The following is a 27,765-nucleotide window of genomic DNA, read 5'->3' on the forward strand; positions in this document are numbered from 1 at the left end:
GCAAAATATCCACTCCAGAGGGTGTGGGTGTGTGAAAAAGCTCTTGTTGATGGTGCTAAGGTATTTTTTGTCCCCAGTTGCTTTGTATCAGAGCAGAGCTATGAAGTCCCTTAGGTGTCTGATAGTGAAACAGGATCCCACACACTTCCTGGCTGCTGAGCTGGATGTCGGTGAAGGCAGCATTCCAAATTATTTGTTGTGTGCTGACGGAATGGCCTCCAGACAGCTTGTACTTTTGGCAGCTTGCTAACCAGATCCATTTGGCCATATCGAGGTGGTGTTTTCCTGTTCTTTTTTGTTTTTGTTTTTTAAATAGCTCCCTAGCTAAGCAATGGAAAAGTTTCACACTGGCATTTACAGTTTGCGTATATTTGTTTCCCCCAGATGAGATGGCCACAGTATGAAAGATGTCGCCTACTAGAAACCAGTGGCCCAGAACCAACAACTTACAGGTGTACAAACCTCAGTACGGTGGTACCTCAGGTTAAGAACTTAATTCATTCTGGAGGTCCGTTCTTAATCTGAAAATGTTCTTAACCTGAGGTACCACTTTAGTTAATGGGGCCTCCTGCTGCTGCCGCGCTGCCACCACGCAATTTCTGTTCTCATCCTGAAGCAAAGTTCTTAACCCGAGGTACTATTTCTGGGTTAGCGGAGTCTGTAACCCGAAGCGTCTGTAACCTGAGGTACCACTGTATTCAGAGTTGAGCAGTGGTATGCATTTCTGATTCCATCGCTAACTCTTGAGAAGCCCAGGGAGCCTTAAATCTCTTGCCTCAGAATAATTCTAATTTCTGCCAGTGGATCTGCCAGTGCTTTCTCACAACTCTCTTATTCTGCACCCAACTTTTCTGTGGGAAGGTGGGGCCGCTTCATATTGTTGTGTGCTCTGACCCAGTAGTTCCAAAATTTAATTCTCTGGGCCAAACCTTCAGAATAAAAACTTGCTCATGCCACACCCATTTTTTTAATTGATGGGAAATACATTGGGGGATGAGCAGAAGGCACCCGCAAATACATACGTGACTGAATGAACTTCCTGTGCAAAAGCTGGGTAAAAACAAAGCAGGTTACACGGCAATGTCAAACAAAACCACAGGCGGTAAGATAATGATGTCGCGCTGAACCACCATACCCTGACCGAGCTCGCTTGACAGTGATGCAAGCTCATCTGCTTTTTCTGGAATTAAAAAATTACTACTGTTGCAAAGTAGGCAAGCCTTTAATGATGCAGTATGCAGCTGATAAGAGTTTCTTTCAACGCTGATTTTCATCTTGGGGGCTATAGCTGCTGACTGGTGTAACGTGGTTTAACAAAGGAAGGGTTTAAATTTGTCGTTGGTTAAATTATGGGGCTCATTGCCCTAATCCCACCCTTGTCTTGCCACTGCCTGTCATACATCCCTGCTGATGTGGTTCCGGAAGAGCACTGCTCATCTGCACATGCTTGAGCATGAACAGCTTTGTATGTTCTCACTGTGCCTGGGAGTGTAAGGCCAGCATTCACCACAAGGAGAAAACAAATATTTGGGGACAGCGGGGAAAGAAGAGACTTGTAGGATTGTCTGGAAAGGTCTGTTAGGATGGATGTGGTTGGAAAGGTACAAACTGAACACAAGGTTTAGAGAGGAGCGGAGGCAAGAGGCACAGTGGAAACAGGCTGGTGAAGAAGCCAGAGAGTCATCCTCTCCTGCTGCGACCAGCTCCCCTCCCCTTGGTCTCCCAGAACCAGAAGAGGAATGAAGAGGGTAGAGCAAAGAGAGACAAGGCAAAGGAGCCTCAGCTTGATGGGTAAGGACCCGGGGAAGGAGACAGGGAGCTGTAGGAAGGCAGGGATCTTCATTCCTTGCAACGACCTCATTGGAGCAAGACCACCTGTGATCACTAGGCCTGTGCTGTTTTGGTTTATTCAAATAAAGAGTTAACTTCACTGACACTGGGTGTTTTATTACTGACCTTCTCAGCTCCTGGGACTTCAGGATACATAAGGTATGTGGCTAATGTCATGAGCAAACACTAGCAATGGACTAAAAAAATAACGTGTGCACAGCCTTAAACCAGACTTGCATAACTTGTGGTTTGCCAAGCCAAGTCCCATCCACCAGCCATGTATCATAGCCTGACAGGTACTTCCCTCCTGTTTTATTGCAGTGTCAAGCATGACCAAAACAACGTTCACCGAGTCCTCTGAGAGGCTGGAGGTGCAACTGGTCAAAACTTGTGCAGGATGAACCTCTGCTTATTGGTGAGTTAACCACAGGCATGCGAAGCAGATTCTGGATGGTCAGGCTTGATTCTGTGTTCTGTTGAATAAAAATCTCAGTGTGACCCTGGCTGGAGCTCAACCAGCTTGCCTGTGTACTTTTATTATTCTTTATTAATTTTGTATATCGTCCTTTATCCATAGGTCTCAGCATGGGGGTGCAGTCCTGAAAGATATATCTTTATGGTGTTGCTGTGCTGGTAGGTTCTGATTCTCAAGCTTAGTTTCAACGTTGTGGTCAAAACATACCGTATTTTTCGCTCCATAAGACACTCTTTTTCCCTCCTAAAAAGTAAGGGGAAATGTGTGTGCGTCTTATGGAGCGAATGCAGGGAGGGGGAGGCAGGCAGGAAAAGCCCCCAAGAACCGCACACAAGCTACGCGCAGCTCTTGCTGGCTTTTCCCCAGGAGGGAGAAGGGACTGACGCAGCATAGAAAAGCCCGCAGGAGCCGCACGCTCCTTAAAGGGTGTGCGGCTCCTGTGGGCTTTTGCGGGAGGTGGGGGAATTGCCATAGAGGCTGCGCGCAGCTAAAGAAGCCAAGACAGCGAGCGGGATCCATCGCGCTCGCTGTCTTGGCTTCTTCTTTAGCCACGTGCAACCTCTCCAGCTGGGAGAGGCTGCGTGCGGCTATGGCAGAAGCCAAGACAGCCAGCTTCCCCCAGCAGTCCTGAGAAGCTCTGGGAGAAGCTCTGGGAGAATTTATTTTTTTTTAATTTCCCCCTCTAAAAACTAGGTGCGCCTTATGGTCCGGTGCACCTTATGGAGCGAAAAAATACGGTAGTTAGAAATGAATTGCAGGGGTCATGTGCTCTCTCCCCTTCTCTCTCTCTTTTTTTTATAATAATTTTTTATTGGTTTTTTCAACATAGATTAAAAACAAAACAATACACACGAAAAGACAAACAAAAACATATACTGACTCTCCTTTTGATTTGCGGTCATCATAGTTTACATTGGTGTCCAAACTCGGCATGTATTGCTACGGACTGTACCATAGTTTGCCTTCAAATCATAATTGGAGGAAATGGTTTGAAGCGGTATTATTATTGTTATCATTATTACTATTATTACTATTGTTACGAGAAACCAGGAAGAGGGAAGAAGAAGAAGAAGAGGAAGAGTTTGGATTTGATATCCCGCCTTTCACTCCCTTTAAGGAGTCTCAAAGCGGCTAACATTCTCCTTTCCCTTCCTCCCCCACAACAAACACTCTGTGAGGTGAGTGAGGCTGAGAGACTTCAAAGCAGTGTGACTGGCCCAAGGTCACCCAGCAGCTGCATGTGGAGGAGCAGGGAATCGAACCCGGTTCCCCAGATTACGAGACTACTGCTCTTACCACTACACCTCACTGGCTCTCCCAGAGGGAGAGAAGAGGGGAGAAGAAGCAGAGAAAGTGGGAGAAAGGAGGACCTGTGTCCACAGCATGTTCCAAAGGGCCAAAGCATAGTCTTCTCATGGCATCTGAACTGGGCCACCCTGTGGATTCATTCAGTGGGATTCATGGTAAAACACAGCAAATATTGCCCATACTCTTCCCCCACCCACCCTGCATTGCTTTTGCAAAGATTCTCGGCTGCACAGCAACCTTAAAGAACTGTTTAAGGAAGGAAATGATGAAATCTATTATTATCAAATGCTTCGTGTCAACAGCTCTCTGAGTTGGTATAATACCTTTTTACCCTCCAGGGTTGAGCAGCGCTTTCTAAACCTCTTTCCTTTCCGATATATATCCTTAGGTACAGCATAATTAAATAGCATTAGGGAATAATCTATTGTTCTGTGTGCTTGTCCTTTCCCAGACTATGGAAAGTTTGGAGCAACCCTTTCCTTTCAATAATGCAACACTGGAAACATCTATTGTCTTTGAAACCATCTATTTACAAAAGTTTCTAATTTATTACATTTATATATTTTCGTCCAATGAGCTCAAGGTGGTGTACACTGTTCACCCCCTCCTTATATAATTCCCACAACACCTCTGTGAGGTAGGTTAGGCTGAGAGGAAATGACTAAAGCAAAGTCACTGTTATGTACTGAGTTGAATAGGATTCAGAATGCAGCAGTCTCATTGGTCCTAGAACAATAGGATCCAGAATGCAGCATTCTGATTGGTCTGCAGGAGCCACCCAATCCAACTCCAGGTGGAAGTGAGTCCGCAACCTGATTGGCCTACAGGAGAATCCTGGAACTAGCCAATCACATGGGGCCCATTGTGTAAATAATGTACCGGTATATAAAGCAGACATTTCGGGGGAACTTCCATTCCTCACTACTATGAGCTGAATAAAGAGCATGAAATCCACTCTCGACTCTGAGTATATTTCAGTCACCTAGAGAGTTTCATGGCTAAGTAGATTTGAACCCTAGTCTCCCTGGTCCAACACTCTAACTACTACACCACACTGGCTCTCTTAAGCATAGTTTGAGCAATTACTATAGTGTAGGTCAGAGGCTTTCAACCTTTTTGGGTCCACAGCTCCCTCGACCAACTACATTCTTTCTGTAGCACCCCTGTGGGGCTCAGGAGCCCAGTTATGTCACCCCTTGCCTACAGAGCCAGCAGCCCCTCACTCCTTTTCAAACACCCTCCTTTGTGGAGTGTTCCCTCAGCCTCCTCTCCTCTTCCCTCTCCTTGGGAGTCCTCCGGGTAGCCACTGCTGCCGCCCCTGGTCTCTGAGCTGCCCTGCCCCCACCCCAAGGAGAGGTGCCTCCTCACACTGCCCTACAGAGGCCTGGGAAGCCCCCCCCCCCGCCAGCCCTAGAGGCACCACTCACCTGGGGAGCTTGTAGCTAGGGCTGCTGCAACGAATACCTGTGCAAGCCTTTTGGAGGCAGAGACACAAGAGGGCATCAGAGGAGGGAGGGAAGGAAAGAGGGACAGAGACCAGTGTTGCCCACAACACCCCTGACCATCGTTCAAGGCACCCTGGTTGAAAACCACTGGTATAGGGGTTTAAAAGCAAACAGATAGAGGCGGTCACTGTTATCTCCAAAGCAAGGCCTGTCCTCTCCCTGCAAAAATCAAGAACCAATTCATTCTCCTCTCACCTGCCAAACAAATTACTCTGTTCAACTCTCCTTGCCCCCACTCCCTGCGACCAGACTGGGCAAACCAGTTTTATCTGCAGCATACCTTGGAGGCAGGTGTGACCCAGGTTACCTACAGCTATCTCTTGCATTGCTTGACCTTTATTACCTTTTACTTGGGGGGGGGGGGACAAAAACAAAATAGAAACAGCGCTCTTCTCTCTGCAATCAAGGTATACATACCAAGCACTTAGGCTCCCCTTGATGCAGTCATTAGAGATGGCTCTGGCCCACACAAGCTTCTGCCACAATAAACTTATCGATCTTTAACACGCCAGAACACTGTTTGTTCTTTTTGTTGCTTCAGAATAAGCAAGGCTAGCCCTCTTGAATTTTAAAGGAGGTTTTAGGGAATGCGCAGCTTAATGACTGCTCCACTGCACTCTACTCAGGTCCCACCCTAGGAGGACAGCGTGACTCACAACACCTTATTACTGCTCAAGACAGAGTCTCTTTCACTATAAAATGCCCTGCACTTTGACAGCCATGAACATTCTTTTCAAAACAGAAGACATTAATAGTTTTATTTAGCATAACTGCTTTGGTGTTTTGTTTTGTTTTGCTTTGCTTTGTTTCATTGCAACAGCATTACCTCTCTTGCCAAGCAGCGCAAGCACAATAATAAGAGTTTTATGATCTGCCCTGCAAGTCAATTGAAGAAACCCAACGGCTGCATTTTTTGGATGGCATGCTAAAGCATGGCTTAGTATGGCATGAGTAAGCCTAGGGAAAGGGGCAAGAGTGCATGCCTGATGGCAGTGCCATAGCTATGGGGTGGGGGCCTAGCTGGGGGTTTTGCCCCAGGGGAAGCCTCCTGAGGAGTACCACTGAGGCTCCCAGCCTCTGCGTGCACGTGTGTGCATTTGTGTGTGTGTAAGCAAATGTGGGGTTCTCTGTTTTTTGCCAAACTGGGTCTTTGAGCCAGGTGAAATAAAGCCTAGTTTTGCCCCTGCCTGTTGGTCACCTAGTCTGCGGGTTGAGCCATGGGCACCAGTATGGAAACAGGAAGGGAACCAGAGTCAGGATAAAAGGGCAATCAGGGCAAGAAGAGGGCAAAAGAAACACAGAGGCATAGCACAGTTCAGGTTGGCCTTGTTGCTCAAGGAAAGCAGGAAGTCTTCTTGCTTTCTTTCCTCTCCAGGAGGAGCCGATGCCTAGCAGGCTGAGTCAGTCTCAAATCTTCCATTCTTGGGCAAGGTGATTGAGCGAGTGGTTGCCAAACAACTCCAAGCACGTCTGGAGGATGTGGACCATTTGGATCCCTTCCAATCGGGATTCAGGCCTCACCATGGGACTGAAAGTGCCTTGGTCGCGCTGGTTGATGATCTCCGGCGGGCTAGGGACAAAGGTGAGAGCTGTTTCCTAGTTCTGCTGGATCTCTCAGCGGCCTTTGATACAATCGACCATAACATCCTTCTGGACCGTCTAGAGGGGCTGGGAGCTGGGGGCACTGTTATACGGTGGTTCCGCTCCTTTCTCCTGGGCTGTGTCCAGACAGTGGTGGTGGGGGATGAGTGTTCAGACCCCTGGGCTCTCACTTGTGGGGTGCCTCAGGGTTCCGTCCTCTCCCCCATGCTTTTTAATATCTATATGAAGCCGCTGGGAGAGACATCAGGGGGTTTGGACTGGGTGTCTATCAATATGCAGATGACACCCAGCTCTACCTCTCCTTTAAATCAGAACCAGTGAAGTCGATGAAGGTCCTGTGTGAGTACCTGGAGGCTGTTGGAGGATGGATGGTGGCTAACAGATTGAGGTTGAATCCTGATGTTTTTGGGGGACAGGGGGCGGGCGGGTGTGGGGGATTCCCTGGTCCTGAATGGGGTAACTGTGCCCCTGAAGGACCAGGTGCGCAGCCTGGGAGTCATTTTGGACTCACAGCTGTCCATGGTGGCACACGTTAATTCTGTGTCCAGGGCAGCTGTCTACCAGCTCTACCTGGTACGGAGGCTAAGACCCTACCTGCCCGCGGACTGTCTTGCCAGAGTGGTGCATGCTCTAGTTATCTCCCGCTTGGGCTACTGCAACGCGCTCTACGTGGGGCTACCTTTGAAGGTAACCCGGAAACTGCAATTAATCCAGAATGCGGCAGCTAGACTGGTGACTGGGAGTGGCCACCGGGACCACATAACACCGGTTCTGAGAGATCTGCATTGGCTCCCAGTACGTTTCCGAGCACAATTCAAAGTGTTGGTGCTGACCTTTAAAGCCCTAAACGGCCTCGGTCCTGTATACCTGAAGAAGCGTCTCCACCCCCATCGTTCAGCCCGGACACTGAGATCCAGCGCCGAGGGCCTTCTGGTGGTTCCCTGATTGCGAGAAGTAAGGTTACAGAGAACCAGGCAGAGGGCCTTCTCGGTAGTGGCGCCTGCCCTGTGGAAACCCTCCCAGCAGATGTCAAGGCAATAAACAACTATTTTACTTTTAAAAGACAACTGAAGGCAGCCCTCTTTAGGGAAGTTTTTAATGTCTGATGCTGTACTGTTTTTAATATTCAGTTGGAAGCCACCCAGAGTGGCTGGGGAAACCCAGCCAGATGGGCGGGGTATAAATAATAAATTATTATTAAATTATTATTATTAGTTCAGAGCCAGAAGGCTCTTTACTGAGAGGTTGCCATTGAGAAGTTGACCACATCAGGGACAACGATCAGCAGTTCCTGACGCTGACGCTCGTTCATGTCAGGCTAGACTCTGCTTTAGAGCAGGGTTTCCCAAACTTGGGTCTCCAGCTGTTTTTGGACTACAACTCCCATCATCCCTAGCTCGCAGGACTAGTGGTCAAGGATGATGGGAATTGTAGCCCCAAAACAGTTGGAGAGACAAGTTTGGGGAACCCTGCTTCACAGCAAGGGTTTTCAACCTTTGTGGGATCATGGAGGCATCTGCAAATCAGATAAATTGTTGTGGGCACTATCCTCATCCTGTAAACAAGCACCTTCTGCAACTGAATGTATGGAGCTTAAAATCATGCTTCTTTCAAGCATTATTGGGTGCCACAGGAGGCCTCTTCGGACACAAGTGCCATACTGGCACCTTCTGGTTGGTAACACCTGAATGTAGCCCATTATTATACAGTGGTACCCCAGGTTACAGACACTTCAGGTTACAGACTCTGCTAACCCAGAAATAGTACCTCGGGTTCAGAACTTTGCTTCAGGATGAGAACAGAAATCATGTGGCAGTGGCACAGCCGCAGCAGGAGGCCCCATTAGCTAAAGTGGTACCTCAGGTTAAGAACAGTTTCAGGTTAAGAATGGACCTCCAGAATGAATTAAGTTCTTAACCTGAGGCACCACTTTATATAGATCGGGCTTAAATTTTTGCACATGACTACCAAGGAGTGTGTTATGTATTGATCTGAATCCTAGAACAATAGGATCCAGAATGGAGCGGTCTGATTGGTCCGCAGGAGCCACCCAATCCAGCTCCAGGTGGAAGTGAATCAGCGACCTGATTGGCCTGCAGGAGCAGCCAATCAGGCTCCTGGATGAAGTGAATCAGCAACCTGATTGGCTTGCAGAAGCAGCCTGGAATTAGCCAATCACGTGGGGCCCATTGTGTAAATAATGTATATATAGCTAGACGTTTTTGGGAAAAGTTTCGTTCATTGCTACTATGAGCTGAACAAAGAGCATGAAATTCACACTCAACTCCGAGTATATTTCAGAGTGTCAAGGAGCTGCACGGTTGTCCTGCTGACTGCAAGGACCTGATGCTTTTTCAGTACTGCCAGCCTGTGTGGCAGTTTCTCCACTCTGTTCAGTTTCTGTTTTTCTAACTAGACAGATATGCTACAAGCATGCCATGATTCTCTAGTGCTCTGTTCTTGCAAGGCAATTGACCCTGCGATAAAAAAGTGGCCCTGAGACTGTTTACCACTTGAAATGAGAAATTGGAAACAGTATTATTTTTGAGAGTGTTTGCTGTTGCAAAAAAGAAGTATTATTAGATAATATTATCATAAAATTTTCATGTTTTTCTTGAAGAAGAACCAGTGGGAGTTAAAACATATTGGGGGCCACATGCATTCATTTGCACATACTGGTTTTACTTCTGTATTTCTTCTGGGAGACTGACACGGCCATTTGTTCATAAAATAAGGTGGCAATCCTATTTACGGTTGTCTTGGAATCAAACAGAAACCGCAGTCATTTTGATGCTCAGCATATGTGGTTAGATTGTGCCTCATTTGCTGGCAAATGAATCTCTGATTCAGTTTAAGGAGGAGTTGTGACTACTTATGTCTCAGCTGAATACAGCCCATGAGGTAAACAAGTGTCAAGAGGTAGCCCTTTGACCTGTCACTTTTCTGATGCATCTCCATCAAACAGGCTGTTTGTTAAGATAATCATAGCTACGACTTTGCAAAGCTCTGCTGAGATGACAGATTCCTTCTCACCAAGTTACCCAGATTCACAGAGCTTGAAATGTAAGAGATCAACTGGAATCTGCGACAAAGTGTTGCAGTGTGAAATGGAGTGCTCTTATTCAGAATACTCCATTGCATTGCCCCCCTTCTCCAGTTCCCTTTCAATTATCAGTCAGCATTCTGTAGGCATAACAAAGGCTATGTATACATTAACGGCTTAAAAACACAATAGTGGTAAGGTTATTTTCTGTACTGTGTTTCAAATTGCATTTGCATGTCGCTGTACACACCAGAGGAGGAGGAGGCCATGGCGAGGAAGGAATGGTGGCCCAGGCACCCACAATGAACATTTTGTGGGTGCCCAGGCCTCCAGGACTTCCTGGAGATGGCATGCCTGGCCTGCACTCTGCTTCTAACTCTCACACAAAATTCTGGCTTTTTCCCTTCTAACTAACAGCTAGTTGAGGAAGGGAGTCTATTACCTTAACTAGTTAAAGCTATGGTTTTCCCAGTAGTGATGTATGGAAGTGAGAGCTGGACCATAAAGAAGGCTGATTGCCGAAGAATGGATGCTTTTGAATTATGGTGCTGGAGGAGACTCTTGATAGTCCCATGGACTGCAAGAAGATCAAACCTATCCATTCTTAAGGAAATCAGCCCTGAGTGCTCACTGGAAGGACAAATCGTGAAGCTGAGGCTCCAATACTTTGGCCACCTCATGAGAAGAGAAGACTCTCTGGAAAAGACCCTGATGTTGGGAAAGATGGAGGGCACAAGGAGAAGGGGATGACAGAGGACGAGATGGTTGGACAGTGTTCTCGAAGCTACCAGCATGAGTTTGACCAAACTGTGGGAGGCAGTGGAAGACAGGAGGGCCTGGCGTGCTCTGGTCCATGGGGTCACGAAGAGTCGGACACGACTAAACAACTAAACAACAACAACAACAACAACAACAACCCATACTTAGGCCGTTGCTTCACCAGGAAGCTGGCCTAAGTATACCAGCAATTGAATCATTGCCGGATCCAGGAATTAGAAGGGACTCAAACATGCAGCCTGACCCACCTCCCACCCAAACTCACAATAGTACAGTGGTGCCTCGCAAGACGAAATTAATCCGTTCCGCGAGTCTCTTCATCTAGCGGTTTTTTCGTCTTGCGAAGCAAGCCCATTGACGGCTTAGCGGATTAGCGCTATTAGCGGCTTAGCGGCTTTTAGCGGCTTTTAGCGGCTTAGCGGCTTAGCAGATCAGCTGATAAGCGGCTTAGCGGCTTAGAAAAAGGGGGGGGGAGGAAAAAAAACCCCGCAGGAACTCGCAAGACATTTTCGTCTTGCGAAGCAAGCCCATAGGGAAATTCATTTTGTGAAGCGCCTCCAAAACAGAAAACCCTTTCGTCTAGCGGGTTTTCCGTCTTGCGAGGCGTTCGTCTTGCGGGGCACCACTGTACATGCAGGGGTCCACAAGAACGTATGTTAATGTATCACTCCTGCGCATGACTTACCTCAGCCTGTAGTTGAGGGGGTTGGAGCAGGAAGTTAGCATCCAAGACAGTGGTCCCTGCTCTAACTTGGGTCTGTTCTTTATGTGCAGAATGTGTTGGCATTTTTAATTTGGATTTTGACAACTTAAAAGTAAAAGCAGACTACATGCAAGCAAGTCAATGGAGCGTGCGACTTTGCCATGCAAATTAGCTCTTAATTTAACCTGAGAGAAGTATAAGGAGGCAGTTTAAATAGAATGACCTTTGCGGCAGCCAGAAACATATGGGAAGTGTGTGTTTGTGTGTGCGTGTTTCTCACTTTGAACATTTTCACACTGAAAAATGAGTTGTACATTCTCTAAAAGGACAAAGGACATTCAAAGTGAGAGATTCATTAATAAGTATTGTTAATTAGCGATATGTCAGTTGTGCATACCATGCAGTAGTGACAGGCATCAGTAAATACAATTAAATAAGAAGAAAAGTCAAATATAAAATAGCATAGGTATACATTTGTGGTAGGTAGGAGAGCTAAAGTATATTAGAGTATTCACATTACCTTTTAATACCCTATTTTTTCATTTGTAACTTATATTTTGAAATGTTGAAGTTGTAATTTTTGAGTAGGGCTGTATGTATGTCTTCTCAAAGGTAATGGCTTTAGCTGGTCGGTTAATTGCTCATCAGCCTCTCATAGAGCTAGTTCTCTCCGATGAGAGGGGAGGCCTCCCCCCCCTTATCTGGCTGGAGGCCAATTGATCCTAGATAGATCCATTACCTTTGCAAAGGGACTTGTTTGGCTGGTCCACCAGGTTCCCACTCACTCATTTTGCCTCACTGATTACAGGGTCACAGATTTGGAAGCAACCTCAGGTGTGTCATCCAGATTGACCCCTGCAATTTATAACGTTATTAATCTATGAAAGGCTTCATTCCCACAGCACGTAAACACTGTGAGTTGGTGAGTGGATCCATGCCTATTTTAGCATGTTGTTATTGCTATTTAGTCGTTTAGTCATGTCCGACTCTTCGTGACCCCATGGACCAGAGCACACCAGGCACTCCTGTCTTCCACTGCCTCCCGCAGTTTGGTCAAACTCATGCTGGTAGCTTCGAGAACACTATCCAGAACAAATCATCCAAGTGCTTTAGTGCCTCTTCTTCAGCTTACAACTGAATCCACTTTTACTTGTTCGTTATAATTTTGAAAAAGTGGTGCTTCAGTTGCTGTTGTTACCAATCCTTAGGTGTTGCCGCTTCACCAAGAACGAAACAGAAGAAAGTTAAGCTGGGAATGGCCGGAGAGGAGCAAAGAGGAGTGGGATTGTGGGTGCACCATATTTTATTTATTTGCTTTAGAAAATGTATAAACTACTTGAACAAAAACCTCTCCAAGCAGTGCCAGCCCTGAGCCTCCTTAACGAATTATGGGGCAGAGGAGCCCGATTATCACTCTGAAATGAGATTGGAATGGAGATTTGCACCTGAGGGAGAGAGGCAATAAGGGATTGTGGGACGTGATTTTCCTTCTCTTGCACAGGGTGCTTCTTACCTGAAGTCCAAAACCTGTTTCACAGCACATGGCATCTGACTGGGAAGCATTCCAAACACACACAAACTGTAAAAGCTCCACACTTAAGAAAGGAAAACACTTAATAGCTTTCTGTTTGGTTGAATCTTCCCTTTGCCTTGCTCAGGAAACAGCCTTCCAAAAGGAGATGATCTATGACATACCTTAGGCAGTTACCCTATTCAATCTTGCTCAGTGTGCTGTTCTACAAGTCATCCTCTGTAACACTTGGTGTTTCCCTTGAAGAAACGCAGCTGCTGGTTGCAAGAGCCAATGGCTCATGGGAGTACAGGAGAGTTCTAAACCTCCTCCTAAAATTTTCATAACACTTCAGTCTCTGCCCAAAAACCAAATTCCTTCTTTGTCCAAATCCAGCACTTGCATTCAAAGCCTGGTTTTCTGTACTTTTAACCTGGCTGGCTTGTCGTGCTTTACTTCCTCAATGTTCTCTTAAAGTACAAAAAAGTCTTTGTTTATATATATATATATATATATATATATTAAACAGCAAATAAATTTATGAGTATTTCAGGGATGGGCCCATCTCCATAACACAAACCAACCTTTCAGATCCTGCTAGGTGACTGAAAGCCAAACTAGACATCATTCTGGCAAACCCATGGCCAGGAACCTGCATTTACTGAGGTAACGCAAGTGCATTGGTGAAAGTGATGTTCACTTTCAGTGGGCAGAAGAAAAATTTCTAGAGGAGCATTGGCAGGCAGGAGGGAGGAGTGCTATTATTGTTATTATTGTTGTTCTTTTCATTATTAGTTCTGTCATCTCTCCCAAAGGAACCCAGGGCAGCAAACATAAGCAAGATGAAACAGTGCGAGTTAAAACAAAATAAAAGCCTATGTTAAAGGTTTAAACAATGTAAAGCAATATTTAGAACATCAAAGAACACATAAAACCAGTCACATACCCTTCCAGTTGCTATGTTCAAGGTAGCCGAGGCCCGTATCTTTTAGCCATCAACTGCTTGGGCAAACAGTACTCTATTTACATTTCTCCTGAAAATCAATCATGAGGGAGACAGACACACTTCAGCAGGAAGGGAATTCCACAAAGGGTGAACCACCACCAACAAGACCCTGTCACAGGGCATCACTGACAGGGCTCCCCTGCTGATTGCTTGACCTAGATCAGGGCGATCCAACTTCTCATAACAAGTGGGCTGCAAGAGTACTTTGACATGGAACCAGCAGGCCGCACATTGTATTGTCATGCAGAGGGTGGAGGAAACAAGGCCAAACTTTGATGCCCACCCCCAGCCCTTGTGCTGACTTCCCAGAGCTGGCTCAGTGAAGAAGCGTGCTTCGGGAAGGAAGCACGAGGCTCTGACGGGGTCCTAGAGTTTCCCCACCACCACTTTTTTCTGGAGGCGAAAGAATGACGAATTGCATATTTTTAAAGGTATCACCTACAAGGTGCACAAAACTATTTACCTCATTAAGCTCTATTTAATTTTCATTCTTTATGATAAACTGTTAACCACAATGGTGTTGAAATGTTATTGCTTTAAGACACATTCTAGCTAGACTAGAGCATGAATCATCTCTAGCTGCTTCCTGAGGCAATGTTTCCGCACAAGCTGGAGATACAAAATAAATGCTTGAGATCTCGAATGTTGTGCTTCCCTAGACTTTGATAATGATTTAAGTTCAAACTAGGTCTTTACAATCTTTGTTCCTCCACCCCTCGAGGGAGTGATTTTGAGCCAAACGCAGGAAGAAAGAGGGTTAACCAGCCCCTCTCTAACTGTTCTGCTCCTGATTACAACCTACAAGGTTGTTTTTCACACACCACAAACACACACACACACAGCATGTGTCTCCTATACCGTGCTCAGTGCTTTTTGGGAGAGTGGGAGAATGAGGTGCTGGTACTCATATCTTGATAAACGTGCTGTGGGTGCTGGCACAAAATGCCTGCCATGGGCAGAAAAAAGTGTCACACTACTGTCTCTCTTGTTCTCTCTCTCTCTCTCTCTCTCTCTCTCTCTCTCTCTCTCTCTCTTACACCCACACCCACACACCACTGTAGTCTGACTTTAAAATGTTCTAGGTGCAAAAGAGCAGTACCCCCAAAACTGCGTGCAAAACTGTGGAGCTTAAAAGGGAAACACAATCCTCTTTCTGCATGAATAAGTGCTAGCAAGGTGACTCATTCCCAATTTTAAAGCTTTGTAAAATTCTGAACAAATGTATACAGAAGGGATTTGATTCTGATATTTGTTCTTTGCTTACCAAGGCTTTCTCCCCTATTAATAGCTTTGATAGTCACAATTGTAGCCAAATTTAAAATTATATTTGGGGTAATTATAAGTATACTCATTACAGCTGTGTCATCTAGCCAAATGGTATGTATCACGTGTGTGTGTGTGTGTGTGTGTTGTTTCAGAATTTATTAGCTATGCTACCAGTAGCAGTTGTTAAGTTTTCTTAGCATGACTCAGAGCTTAAATCAAAGCATGCAGGCACACAACACTCCTTCTCTTTCTACATCTTTTACTCTCTTATGCGCATGTGAATGCATATATACAGCACTTGCTCTCTTCCTTGGCAGGATGACGGTTCTTATAAAGACATCCCCATCACATATAGGACTTGTCCAGTGCAGTATGGGAAAATACTGCCTTTCACTGTACATCTCTCTATGGTGATGCTCAGCACTGAGATCAGGAGATAAGGGCCTCCTGCCTGCTGTTTAGAGAGAGATTTTAAATCTCCCAATCTCAATACTGACCACCACAGCACTGAGACCAGGTTGTGAGGTGCTCTGACTCGTTTTCATAGAGCAATCACTAAAGAGCAAGCAGAGGGATTTGGCCTGACTGAGATCAGAAGATCAAGCTTCAGGACTTGTGGAGAAACTTCCTGTGGTTTGTTGGGCCAGATTTGACCCTCAGGTTAACCATCCAGGTTTAAAAGAGCTTGTTAGCCAAATAGTCTTGGAAGTGTTAAGTAAAGGTAGACATAGAGTACATTCAGGCTTTCTTGTTCAGATAGGTTTTTATTTATCTGTATTTTTGGAAAAGAAAAAAAGGATAACGCACATCCATTAGAACCCAAAACTAGTAGCAAAAAATAAGCTATGTACCAACCGGCCCCAAAAAGGGAGCTATAGCCCCTATTTCCTCAGTGAGACAAACCTCGCTTCCTCCCACATGCAGCAGCCAGTGAATCAAATGCTGATTCAGTTTATTTTCACCCATCCCTTAGTGGCTCAAGCAAGGCTGGCTGTACATTTTCTGTTTAACCGCAACACATATCAGGGCCAGAACTCTCAATAGGCAGCATAACATAATCCCCTCAGGCAGCAGATGCTGGAGGGTGGAGAGCAATGGTGTCATGTTAGAGCTGTGGAAGCCACATGTGGCCTGTCTGGCACCCTCTTGTAGCCTTTTAACTTCTTGATCTTAAGCCTTGATTAAGCATAAATCTGAACCAAACACAGTGGTTCAACCAAATACAGTGGCACAGACTGAATCCCTGCCCCACATTCCTTGGGATGCCAGTTCAGTACTCAATGGAATTTCAGTCTTGAGACTACAGTTGACTGATCAACTCATCACAATGCCAATTTATTGTGTTTCCCCATGTTTAATACAATCATCATTTATCACCTTAACAATTATTCATTACTTCTCAGTCACCATTCTTGTAGTAATTTGAACCTAAAAAAACCAAAACACAGTATATCAGAAGAATGGTGTAATGAATAACAGGACACATTTTCTTACCTGAGAAGCCAGGATGATCATCACATATGAAATGAAACAGGTTTAAAAAAGAGTAGGTGTTGGCGGTCCAATGTTCATATATTCACTGATCCATAAATCCACACGGCAGAAGAGACTCAATAACAGAATCATAGACATATTCGATTTTAAAAATATAAATATTGGCACTGAAATAGAGAGAACACAAAAACAGATTAAAATAATCACAGAAGCATATGGCCTATTTGGAAAACGTAGACATAGGTTTTACTTTAACTAACTGAGTAAATGAGGGAAGTACTTCCTACAGATACTTTCCTACAGATAATACACTAAACTCCCCACTGGGGTAGAAGCCATGTATCAAACAGATGGAAAGCTGTTTAATCTGAGTAGGCTGAAAGCAAAGAGTAAGGTTACTATAACTTCCATCATAGAGCTTCAGTATACTGATGACAACATAGTGTGTGCACACTCAGAAGATGACCTCCAAACCATCCTAAATATCTTCACAGAAGCTTACGAAAAGCTTGGCCTATCGTTCAACACCCAAAAAATCAAAGTGCTGCACCAACAAGCACAAATCCAACTCAATGGTGTAATGTTGGAAAGTGTCAATCACTTCTCCTACCAGGGCAGTTATCTTTCCACAAGGGCCCATATTGATGCCAAAATCCAACATCGCCTGAGCTCTGCAAGTGCAGCTTTCTCCTGATTGAAGTACAGAGTGTTTGAGGACCGAGACATTCGCAGGGAAACCAAAATGTTTGTTTACAATGCTATTGTACTACCAACCTTACTGTATGCTTGTGAAACATGGACGACTTATAAAAGACATCTCCAACTCCTCAAAAGATTCCATCAATGGTGTCTCCAGAAAAAAATACATATCACTTGGGAAGAGAGGCAAACTAATGCCAGTGTACTTGGAGAAGTAAAGATCACCAATGTTGAAGCAATGATTCTTCAACATCAACTTTGTTGGACTGGTCATGTTGTTCAGATGCTTACCGTAATTATTGTCTTCCAAAGCAACCACTCTATTCTAAACTTTAAAATGGTAAGCATAATGCTGGTGATCAACAAAAGAGGTTTAAAGACTCTCTCAAGGCAAATCTTTAAACACCAACAGTTGGGTAACACTGGCCTCCAACAGCCTTTACCAAAGGTTTAATGGACTCTGAAGATGCTCAAACTCAGGACAAAAGGGAGAAACGTGGTAAGAGGAAGGCACATTTGGCAAACCCTCACCATGATCAGCTCCTGCCCAGAAACCTATGTCCCCACTGTGAAAGTACATGTGGATCCAGAATTGCCCTCCACAGTCACTTACGGACACACGTGTTCATGGAAGACAATCTCACTCAGCTACGAGTGATTGCTACGAGTGATTGCCAAAGAAGATGCTAAAGCAAAAAAAGTCAATTTTTTGTCAGAAGCAATCAAGAGATTTAGGCACCAGGACCCACTTCCATACAACAGTCCAGACCCTTCTCAACCCTTGCTTAACCACCACCTCTTGAGACCAACACAATGAAAAGACTTCCTACTGATCTGTGTAGAGCAGGCTTCCCCTCCAACTAGCATCAGTCCCCAGCCAGCACAGGGCACCAAGTTTATTGTTTGTTTATGACATTTGTATCACACCTTCTCCTCCAAGGAGCTCAAGGTGGCATACATACATGGCTTCCCCTCTCCCCATTTTTTCATTACAACAACCATGTGGGGTAGGTTAGGCTAAGAGGCAGTGGCTAGCACAAAGGAGCTCCATGACTGAGTGGGGATTAGAACCCGCAGGTCCAATAGTCTAACCATACACCACACTGATGAGACCACACTGAGAGACATTAAAGTATGTAGCTGTCACTTTCAGAGGTGGTTGCTCACACAGGAAGTTAGGACTAAGGAAGGAAGGACAAGAAGTGGCAAGAGTGTTGCAAACTGGGATCGATGACTGTGCCGTTTTGTTCAATAAAATTATGATAGCATTTGGAGCAGCTAGTGCTGCAATCGTATGCACACTAAGTGCATGAGCATGGGTGAAACCAAAGGAAACAATGGGAATAAGCTACTTTCTCCTCCATGGTATGTTGGTATGTTGAAGAGATTGTGATCAAAAGGTATCTGAGCAGTGCCTTCAGGAAGCAACAGCATATGCCATATAGACCGTCATTCACAACACACACACACACACATGGCGCTTCCAGGTGAAAGCAACCTTTTTGGGTTGGGTGTGCTGATTCTGGTGGGGACTGTTCCAATCTCAATGCACTTTTGAAAGTCAAAGCAAATTTAGAAGGCTCAGCACAGGCAGGCGTGAGACTCGTACAAGAGAAATGCTTGTTGTTTGTTTGATGAGCCCAAATTTTGGTTCTGAATATTAGAAACCAGTTCAAATTTCTAATCGGCTGTGAAACTACTTATATGTTCATGGGTCTCATGATAATCTACTATTTAAGGAGTTCTTGGGAGACACCTCAGCTGATTTGAGCACCTTAGAGAAAAGCTGAGGACAACTGTAAATAATTAAATGACACTTTTCCTATCCCTCCCCCTCTTCAAGAGCCTTTTTCTTGTCTCCACTTATGCAACGGGGAGCAAAGCCAGTCATGGGGGCAGAGACCCCTTTCCATCTGCTCTGGGGCAACACAAGAAGCTTGTTCTATTTACTCTGGCTTTGGGCTAATATGAATCTCTTGTAAGCATCAAGACAACAAACCACAGAAAGAATATATGCCTTTCTAGGGGAGGGGGAAACAGCTGTAGTTAATGTCAACCATGAATTAGAAAGCAAATATAAAGACAGATGAAAGGTAGTTGAAGTTGAAAATGTGAGTGCTTTATGCCAATCTGTGAGCATGATCAGTGCCTAAAGCCAAAACAGGAGTTTTTGTTTTTGTTTTTAATAGAGATAGCGAAGCTATGAGGCAAAATATAAAAGTAGCTTTGTCTGTTTGCAGATTTAAAAAAATACTTTGTTTCTCTGTTTTGAACACAGACCCAACGATAACACTGCAGCCCCTTGTTCAAAACATGAGAAATGACGCTCAGAGTACACAATGAAAGACAATCAGTCTTTAGCTGTGCTTAAATATTCTGGACCTGGAACAAAATGTCCTAATACATCTCAAAACAAATCCGCCTAGCTTCTAACTGACTGGCTGCAACAGGTGGGATTTCTCTTCTGTTCGAATGCCCATTTATTAAAAAGGAAGAAAGCAACATTTGCTGCTCTGCAGGAGCTGGTAATTGTGCAAACAATTGTGACTCTCAAGATTTGATCTTTGGGACTGGCAGGACGCTGACGAGTGTGCCCTAGGGGCAGGGGAGCTGGAGTCTGACTTAGGGTGGGGGGCAGTGGTTTGTGGGGCCTTGTACCAGCCAGGAGGCACGAATCAGAGGCAGGGAAAGCTTCAGAGCCGGAGGGTAGAACACAGGATGGATGGGAAGAAGAGGAGGCAGAGGCAAGTCAGACAAGTGAAGGGCCAAGTGCTTCACCACCGTCTCCCAGAACCAGGAGGGGGCTGAGAAGGGATGCGCTGAGGAAACTTCCAGGCAGGCTCATTCTCCCTCCATTTGCAGCCAGTCCTGCCACAAAGTCTCCATGGGATGAATGGCTAGCCTTGGCTTAAGACCCAAATCACCCTGAAGTCTCTGCCTGTGGTGTGGATGAACTCAAGACTTGTTCCAGCACCCTGTCCTGTGTAGGAACTTCAAATGGGAATAAAGCATGAATTGATTTCACTCCATGTATGCGCTTGTTATACATGTATTTCCCTAGTAAGTTAGCCCTATTCTAGAGTTCAGTGGAACCCACGAGAAAACTTGTTTAAATGTGGGGCAATAGAGTCCTTAATCTTTAGAGAGAAGCAATAGGGGAAGATTATGTCTGTTCTGTCAGATTTACCTCAGAACGCTGATATTACTGCTTTTAAGCTCATTTCATGTTTTAATTTGGTAAATATACTGTCAGAAAACATGTCCAAGGAGGGGAACTCTATAATTATTTATGGGAAGCAGAACTACGCTTGCTGTTCTTTTCTTCAAACAAATCTCAAGTACAATACATTAAAATACAACAGCAGCCAGCTTTGATATCTCCCCTTAGGCTTTTTCTGAATGTTGGCAGAGGCTGGAGGGAGTGGCATACATAAAGTCACTGCAATCTGTTATGAGCAGTTGAATGCCTGTTAAGTCTTCTGTTAAGTTTCATTTGGACCAAAAAAATAATGCAGCCAGCAAGCAACTTGCATATTCTTGTTTAGCAATACGAACCAGAGGTCTCAAAGGTGTTCACCCCGAAACCTAGTGCGAGGCAACTCCTAGTTAAATAATATTAATATTTGAGGCTTCAAAAGGCACTGAGGGCTGCTGAGAGATGAAGGTTGAAGGGAGGTGAAGCATTCTTATTCTGGCCCAGGGCAAGCCGCCATCTGTAACTGTATACCAACCTATGGGGAATTAAAAGAGACTGGGACGGGTGGGGGCGGGGAAGAGACCCAGTCAAAGAATGGTGAAATTCTGGCCAAAAGTCCATCCTCCAACATTTGCCATATAAAATTAGGCATGTTGATTCGTCGTGAGAGAATGTACCTCCCCACAGTGGGCCTGAAAGTGAACATTGGGGGGGAAAGCAACTGACAGGCCACCATTTTGAAAGGCTTCATTTCCAAAAAATTCCTTAGCATTCCTCTCTTCTGGTTAGAAAGCATATATTTACATATGGTATCTCTTTTAGATGCAACTAATCCATACACATTTCAATCTGTGATATAGATTTGTTTCCAGATAATAAATAAGGGGAAAGCTGGAATTGTTGAGAATTGTGAAGAAGAAGAGTTTGGATTTGATATCCCGCTTTATCACTACCCGAAGGAGTCTCAAAGCGGCTAACATTCTCCTTTCCCTTCCTCCCCCACAACAAACACTCTGTGAGGTGAGTGGGGCTGAGAGACTTCAGAGAAGTGTGACTAGTCCAAGGTCACCCAGCAGCTGCATGTGGAGGAGCAGGGAATCGAACCCAGTTCACCAGATTACGAGTCCACTGCTCTTAACCACTACACCACACTGGCTCATTGGTGTCACACATTGGTGTCATTGGTACTCACACACAAATTGATGTGTAGAGAAAGGCCTCTGATTCACACATGGACACACACAGTTACTGAAAATCTAAATTCAGCTGTAACTCTGTGCATGCCCTGTAAGTGTGTGTGCAACTTTGCTTTAGTCAAAGCAATGAGAGCATAATTATAATTGGGGGAACCACTGTAGCTTAGTCAGCCTTACTGTCAGGTCACACCCTGCCCCAACTAACTCTGGAATCCAGTGTTGTATCTAATGCAAGCTACACCCATATTCAGACATTAAATCAAGTCATCATCGCTTGTGACTAAATAGTACCCAACAGGCAAGGATAAAGGTAAAGGTAAAGGTACCCCTGCCCGTACGGGCCAGTCTTGACAGACTCTGGGGTTGTGCGCCCATCTCACTTAAGAGGCCAGGGGCCAGCGCTGTCCGGAGACACTTCCGGGTCACGTGGCCAGCGTGACATCGCTGCTCTGGCGAGCCAGAGCCGCACACGGAAACGCCGTTTACCTTCCCACTAGTAAGTGGTCCCTATTTATCTACTTGCACCCGGAGGTGCTTTCGAACTGCTAGGTTGGCAGGCGCTGGGACCGAGCAGCGGGAGCGCACCCCGCCGCAGGGATTCGAACCGCCGACCTTTCGATCGGCAAGCCCTAGGCGCTGAGGCTTTAACCCACAGCGCCACCTGCGTCCAACAGGCAAGGATACTCTGCCTTAATTAAACAAAGTGCTCCTCTTTGCAGCTGTATGGCAGATATATAAAGATATGCTTGATTTATATTGCCTGAACCAAACTGTTCACAACAGCTTTAAACTGAGCTATCTTGTTTAATATCCAAATGTGTTTTCACATAATGAATAACCATTGACTTTTACCACTAAGCAAGACAACTCCTGCAGGTGCTTCCTAAGTACTTAGCAATTACCCCTCTTCCTGTGGGTGATGAGTCACCTCTCTAAAGTTCTTTTGTCTAGTTTGTAATGTAACCCAGGCCTGTTTGGATTGGCAGAGAACCACATTACTACTGGAATTAAGAGGCTGGTACTCAAAACTGGGGGTGTGATTTTTCTTTAAAGAAACTGAGCACACGCAGCCTGTGCGGATAGTTTCGCTATCTAGGTTTGAACTCTTCTGCCTGCATAAAATGTTTCAAAGAAAACTCCCTGGACAATGACAATCTGTGTATATTGTATCCTTTAATATCTAATATGCTATTTTTGTGTGTGTTGGCCTGTATGCCTGATGTTATGGTATATGTTTCCTCTAGTAATCTGCTTTGCTTTTGTTTAACCCATTTTACTTTGGGGGATTCAAAAGCAGTGTCTTAAGTCCACGTATGCTTCTGTAAGCTTTGTTCCAGCTCACTTAAATGACTAGGAAAAAGCCCTTGTGCTAAATGGGGTTAGAGTATCGGACTAGGACTTGGGTTCAAATCCCTACTTGGCCAACAGGCGATATAATGTCGTCCTGTTCAACATTTCCCTCGACCCTCCACTGGCTAACAAATGAAGGAGCGTAAATCCTGGATGTGTTGTCATGTCACACATTTCTTTTACTATTACCGTACTTTTCCGTGTATAAGACAAGGTTTTTTTATTTTAAAATTATGTTAAGAATTGGGGGTCGTCTTATACACGGATAGTGCATAGCAAGTCGGAGATTGTCAGTGGCTATTGGGTGTGTTATTGGTGGCTGCGGCAAGGGCTGGTGTTGATCGGATGTTGCTACGGCGATTGGGCAGGCAATTGGCGGCTTTTGCCGGCGAGGTGACAGATGATAGTGCAAGTGGCAGTGTAGTTCAGGTGGGTGAGCGATTTTCTGTAATCCCCCCTAAAAAAAGCTCAGCCACTCTGCCCCCCCATACAGCTCAACAACTATGGGCAATCATCCCCCCAAAAAGCTCAGCAACTCTGGGCAATCTCCCCTCATTTTTTAAATTTGCAGTCCCCAAAAATAGAGGGCATCTTATACACGGCGGCATGTTATACATGGAAAATACGGTAATTACCAGTGAGGCATGTAAGGGAAACTCAGCTGGTGGCAACTATGTCCTTGTCCCATCCTCCCCATGTAGTTAAGTCCCCAAGATCTGCATATAATGAGCTTCCTGTGTGATGATGAGGGACAGCGCTGTGTGTATAAAAGCAAGCACAATGCCTGCTCTGTGTTTAGCTGCAGCCAACGATGTCTTTAATAAACACAACGTATGCACGGATTTATTAATAGGGAAGGAAAGAAAGAGTTAACAAAGAGCCCTCCTCCTGCTCTAGTAAAAATAGTTACGGTAATACATCTTGCATATTCTTAACAAAAATGTCTGTTTGTTTTAATTAGGGCTTGTCATCTAAATGCCAAGGAGAATATAAACAGTGGTAAATGGGTTACAAGCTGGGCTACAGCATCACCTTAGGCTCCAGGACTGTACTTGACATAATGCAAGCAGACTTCTGCACCTGTAATGAGCAAAAGGCAGAAATGGGGTCAAAGAGGGACACACCTTAAAGCACCTAAGCTGCTCTTTATCCAGGTGGGTTTGCAGAATTAGGAACCCAGGTAGGAAAAAGCCCTGGTTCTGTTAACCCTTTAGAAAAGGATCAGGCAGTGGGTGATTGGAAAGACAGGGTCACAGCTCTATATTTTCTGCCCCATGTTTAAACTGCATTAATTCGAAGATGATGACTGAAAAATGTCCATTAATCTGAGAGCGTAAAAAAATAAAATAAACAAATTGACCTCTGTGGCGGAAAGGCTGTCTGCCACATCAAGCATATCACATGTTCCAAAAGACCTCACTTTCAAGTCTACTCTTTTGCTTGATAGCGACGGACACATTTTATACATGGCATGCAGCTGCCATGAAAAAGAGAGGGGCAAATTCCATGCTGGGGGTCTTTAGGAAAGGTATTGGAAATAAAATTGCCAGTGCTGAAATGCATTCATATAAATCTACAGTGTACAACAGTCGGCTATGTAATTCTGGCCACCGCACCTCAAAAATAATATTATAAGACTAGGAAAAGGGCAGAAAAAGCTACCAGAATGACCAAGGGGCTGGAGCAATTCCTCTGTAAAAGTTACAATATCTGTAGCTTTTTAACTTGGAAAATACCAGTTACTGGGGAACATGAGCAGGAAAGCTTGGCCTGCTTGTGCGTTTCCATAGGCATCTGGTTCGCCACTATGAGAATAACATTCGCCACTATGAGAATAAAATGGTCTGATCCTACAGGGCTCTCCTTATTTTCTTATTGTAGTATATAATGCTATGCATTTGACATGTCTGGTGGTTTTTGGGGTTTGTTTTTAAAGCATTTCCCCCAAGAGCCATATTTATTATTATTTCCTGTAGGCAATTTGTACACGAGAACACTTTGGGTTAAATGGCAGAATAAATACTAGAACTAAATAAATAAATACATGCTGAAGCCACAGAACACTGGCCTTGTTATTTGAGCTATTTTGGTTTCATGTTATTACGCAACAACAAAATGTTCTTACTATATTTACCATAGAAACATATTAAATCTCAGTCCTTGTTAAAAATAAGTTCCTTTTTTGCTTTTGGTAATTCATTACATTTCCATAAAAACAAATAGCTGTTAAAAGGCATTAGCCTTCTGAACTAGGCTCGTATAAACGAATCTTCTTTTCTGCCTGATAGTGTGTCAAAAACGTTAAAATGACTTATAGTCCACAGCTATAAGGGAAAAGATCAGTGGTTAAACATGTCTGATTTTTGCAGTTAATTCAAATGGAAAAAAAAAATCCAGGTCATTGGCCTTTTTAAACAGACCCCCGTGGCGATATTTACTCCTCCATAAATAGCACAGTCACATGAAATACAAATGGCAGCTAGTAAAGCCAGCAAAACAAAAGAACTAGTTTGCAGACCCAAATGCAAAGTGTCGCAGTTAAGAGGATTAACTGGGCAATCTTATACCACAATTATATCGTGGCACAGGGTGAAGCGAAAGAGAGATACCACTGCTATGCCATACCCTCTCATTCCATAAGGGGAGGGGGGAATATAAATAATGGAAAATGGCACAAAAGGGCAGGCACACACCCAGGATCCATAGAAACAAAGACTGTGTCATTGACAACACCTATATATATGACACACAGCCAATGAACTGTGGTCAGTGGGGACACAGACTCATACAGGCTACTGCCTCTCCTGGTATGTCCCATGGAGAACCTTACGGTCTTCAAACAAAAATATCTTGGAGGTCCTGGGCCACAGGGAGGTTAGGCTGGCCTCAACCAGAGCCAGGGCTTTTTTGGCTGTGGCTCCGATCTGGTGGAACGGTCTGTCACAAGAGACTAGGGCACTGCGGGACTTGACATCTTTCCGCAGGACCTACAAGACAGAGCTGTTCCACCAGGCCTTTGGCCAAGGCACAGTCTGACCCCCTCCTTTGGTAATCCTCATAGAACTCTAGCTCAGTGGTTGCCATTAATTTGATTTTGAATTGATTTTAGAATGAATTGATTTTAGAATGCTGTGTTACTTTTATTGTTGTTAGCCGCTCTGAGCCCGGCTTCGGCTGGGGAGGGCGGGATATAAATAACATTTTATTATTTATTATTATTATCACAGCAAACAATGTGATGCCACAGCACTCCCAACCCATCTGTCCAATGGCACAGGCAGCAACAACCCCATCCTTGAAAGCAACAATGGGGAACCTGTGGCCCTCCAGAGGTTTTTTTTTTTTTAATTCCTATCAATCCAAGGCAGCATTGTGGTGAGTCTGGTGACCAGCTGGCTCTCTGACAGTTGGGAAAGCCCTAAGCTATAAAGCAGCCGGACTTAGTCTAGAGTGTGACACAGATCTTGTTCCGATGCTGACTATTGCATATAATTGTGCCTCATGTGTTACCTCACGAGTGAGCAGCAAAGAAGACAACTTCGCAGATGCGTTGCATCTTCAAACAACTGACCAGTGGAGCTCTTTTGGGTGGTCCAAGGGTTGTTGACTCCCCACTGAGGGGGAAGGACTTCTGGAGCCATTCCAAGACTTGCCGTGACCAACTGGCTGTGGATAAAGTTGTTTGGCTTTGGAGGCACTTTGATTCCACCGCTGTTTTGCTTCTGACCCAAGTGTCTGATGCCTCAGTCTGTGATGTATTTTGGGATCACTTTCAGCCTCTGCAGACTGATGAGGCGGGTGAGATGCTTGCGGCCCTGTGTTCAACCATGTCTCCTTTTGACCCCAGCCCTTCTTCCTTTATTAAATCTAGCAGAGGGGGCTTGAATGGTTGGGTTTGGAGTCTGGCTAATGCTTCGCTGCATAAGTGGGTGGTCCCTACGCCCTTTCAAGGTATGAGGTGGTAGTACAGCCACTTCTAAAGAAGCCAGCTTTGAACCCATGGGTTTGGACTAACTGCTGACCCAGAAAGGTGGAGTTGTAGTGGAGCAATCTGTAGACATTCTTGAATAATATAGATTATCTGGATTCATTTCAACCTGGGTTCATTCCTGGACATGGAACCACATTGGCCTTAGCCACCCTGGTGAATGACTAGTGGTGCATCTCCCATGACATATCTTGAGTTCTGCCGGCATAGTGGGGCTTCCACTGTATCCTAAGGCCCCTCATCTGGCATAACTTGAGTACTGAAGTCCTCTGTATTTGAGCCCACTGCATGGCTGGTGCTTAATGAATGTGTTCAGCTCTGTGGGAAGCTGAATCAAGACAGCTTTAGTGTTTCACCTGCACAAAGCAGAATGGAATAGTAGTATTGCTTTTTGTGGGCTTGGGAGCCCGAGTTTCTTCTGTAAGATCAGATTTTCTGTGGTAGTAGCAACTGATACTGCATTTATTATCATCAGTATGTAAGCACTGTATTCTTGAGTGGTTCATAGTGTTGGAAGTAGGAAGGAAAAATCACGTGTAGGTACTGTTTAGCTTAGTATTTTAGACTCACCAGCTCATTTTATTCTTACTGTTTAGTCCCAACCTTCTAATGTTTTGCCATGTCCCAGTTTAAAGAAATGTATGTGAACATTTACCTTATATAATGTATTCCAAAATCTGCTTTGAGAGCCACATGACAAGAAGTTAGAACAATAAATATAGAATGCTATTTTTTTCTCTCCAGTGGTTGTGAAGAATCTTGTTTTCCATCACATCACATGCAGGAAAGATAAGTAGAAATGTGTGCATTGCTCATC

The 27,765-nt window shown here is 44.8% G+C and overlaps 2 long non-coding RNA genes across 3 annotated transcripts; one reads left to right on the top strand and one right to left on the bottom strand.

The window, feature by feature from the left end:
• The first annotated feature begins 138 nt into the window (after positions 1-138).
• Positions 139-27,239, top strand: LOC307212099. 2 transcript variants are annotated; one of them, XR_013836823.1, is made up of 4 exons: positions 139-274; positions 385-452; positions 2,152-2,245; positions 26,188-27,239. It is a non-coding gene; the product is annotated as an uncharacterized lncRNA (long non-coding RNA). The 2 variants fall into 2 exon arrangements; XR_013836824.1 differs by lacking the exon at positions 26,188-27,239 and having other exon boundaries at positions 2,152-2,280.
• LOC307212112 lies at positions 13,185-16,458 on the bottom strand. Its single transcript, XR_013836838.1, has 3 exons — positions 16,403-16,458; positions 13,700-13,787; positions 13,185-13,223 (listed from the first exon to the last, which is right to left on the bottom strand). It is a non-coding gene; the product is annotated as an uncharacterized lncRNA (long non-coding RNA).
• Positions 27,240-27,765: the final 526 nt, after the last annotated feature.

Source organism: Podarcis cretensis, assembly GCF_951804945.1.
Source record: "Podarcis cretensis genome assembly, chromosome: 3".
NCBI lineage: Eukaryota > Metazoa > Chordata > Lepidosauria > Squamata > Lacertidae > Podarcis > Podarcis cretensis.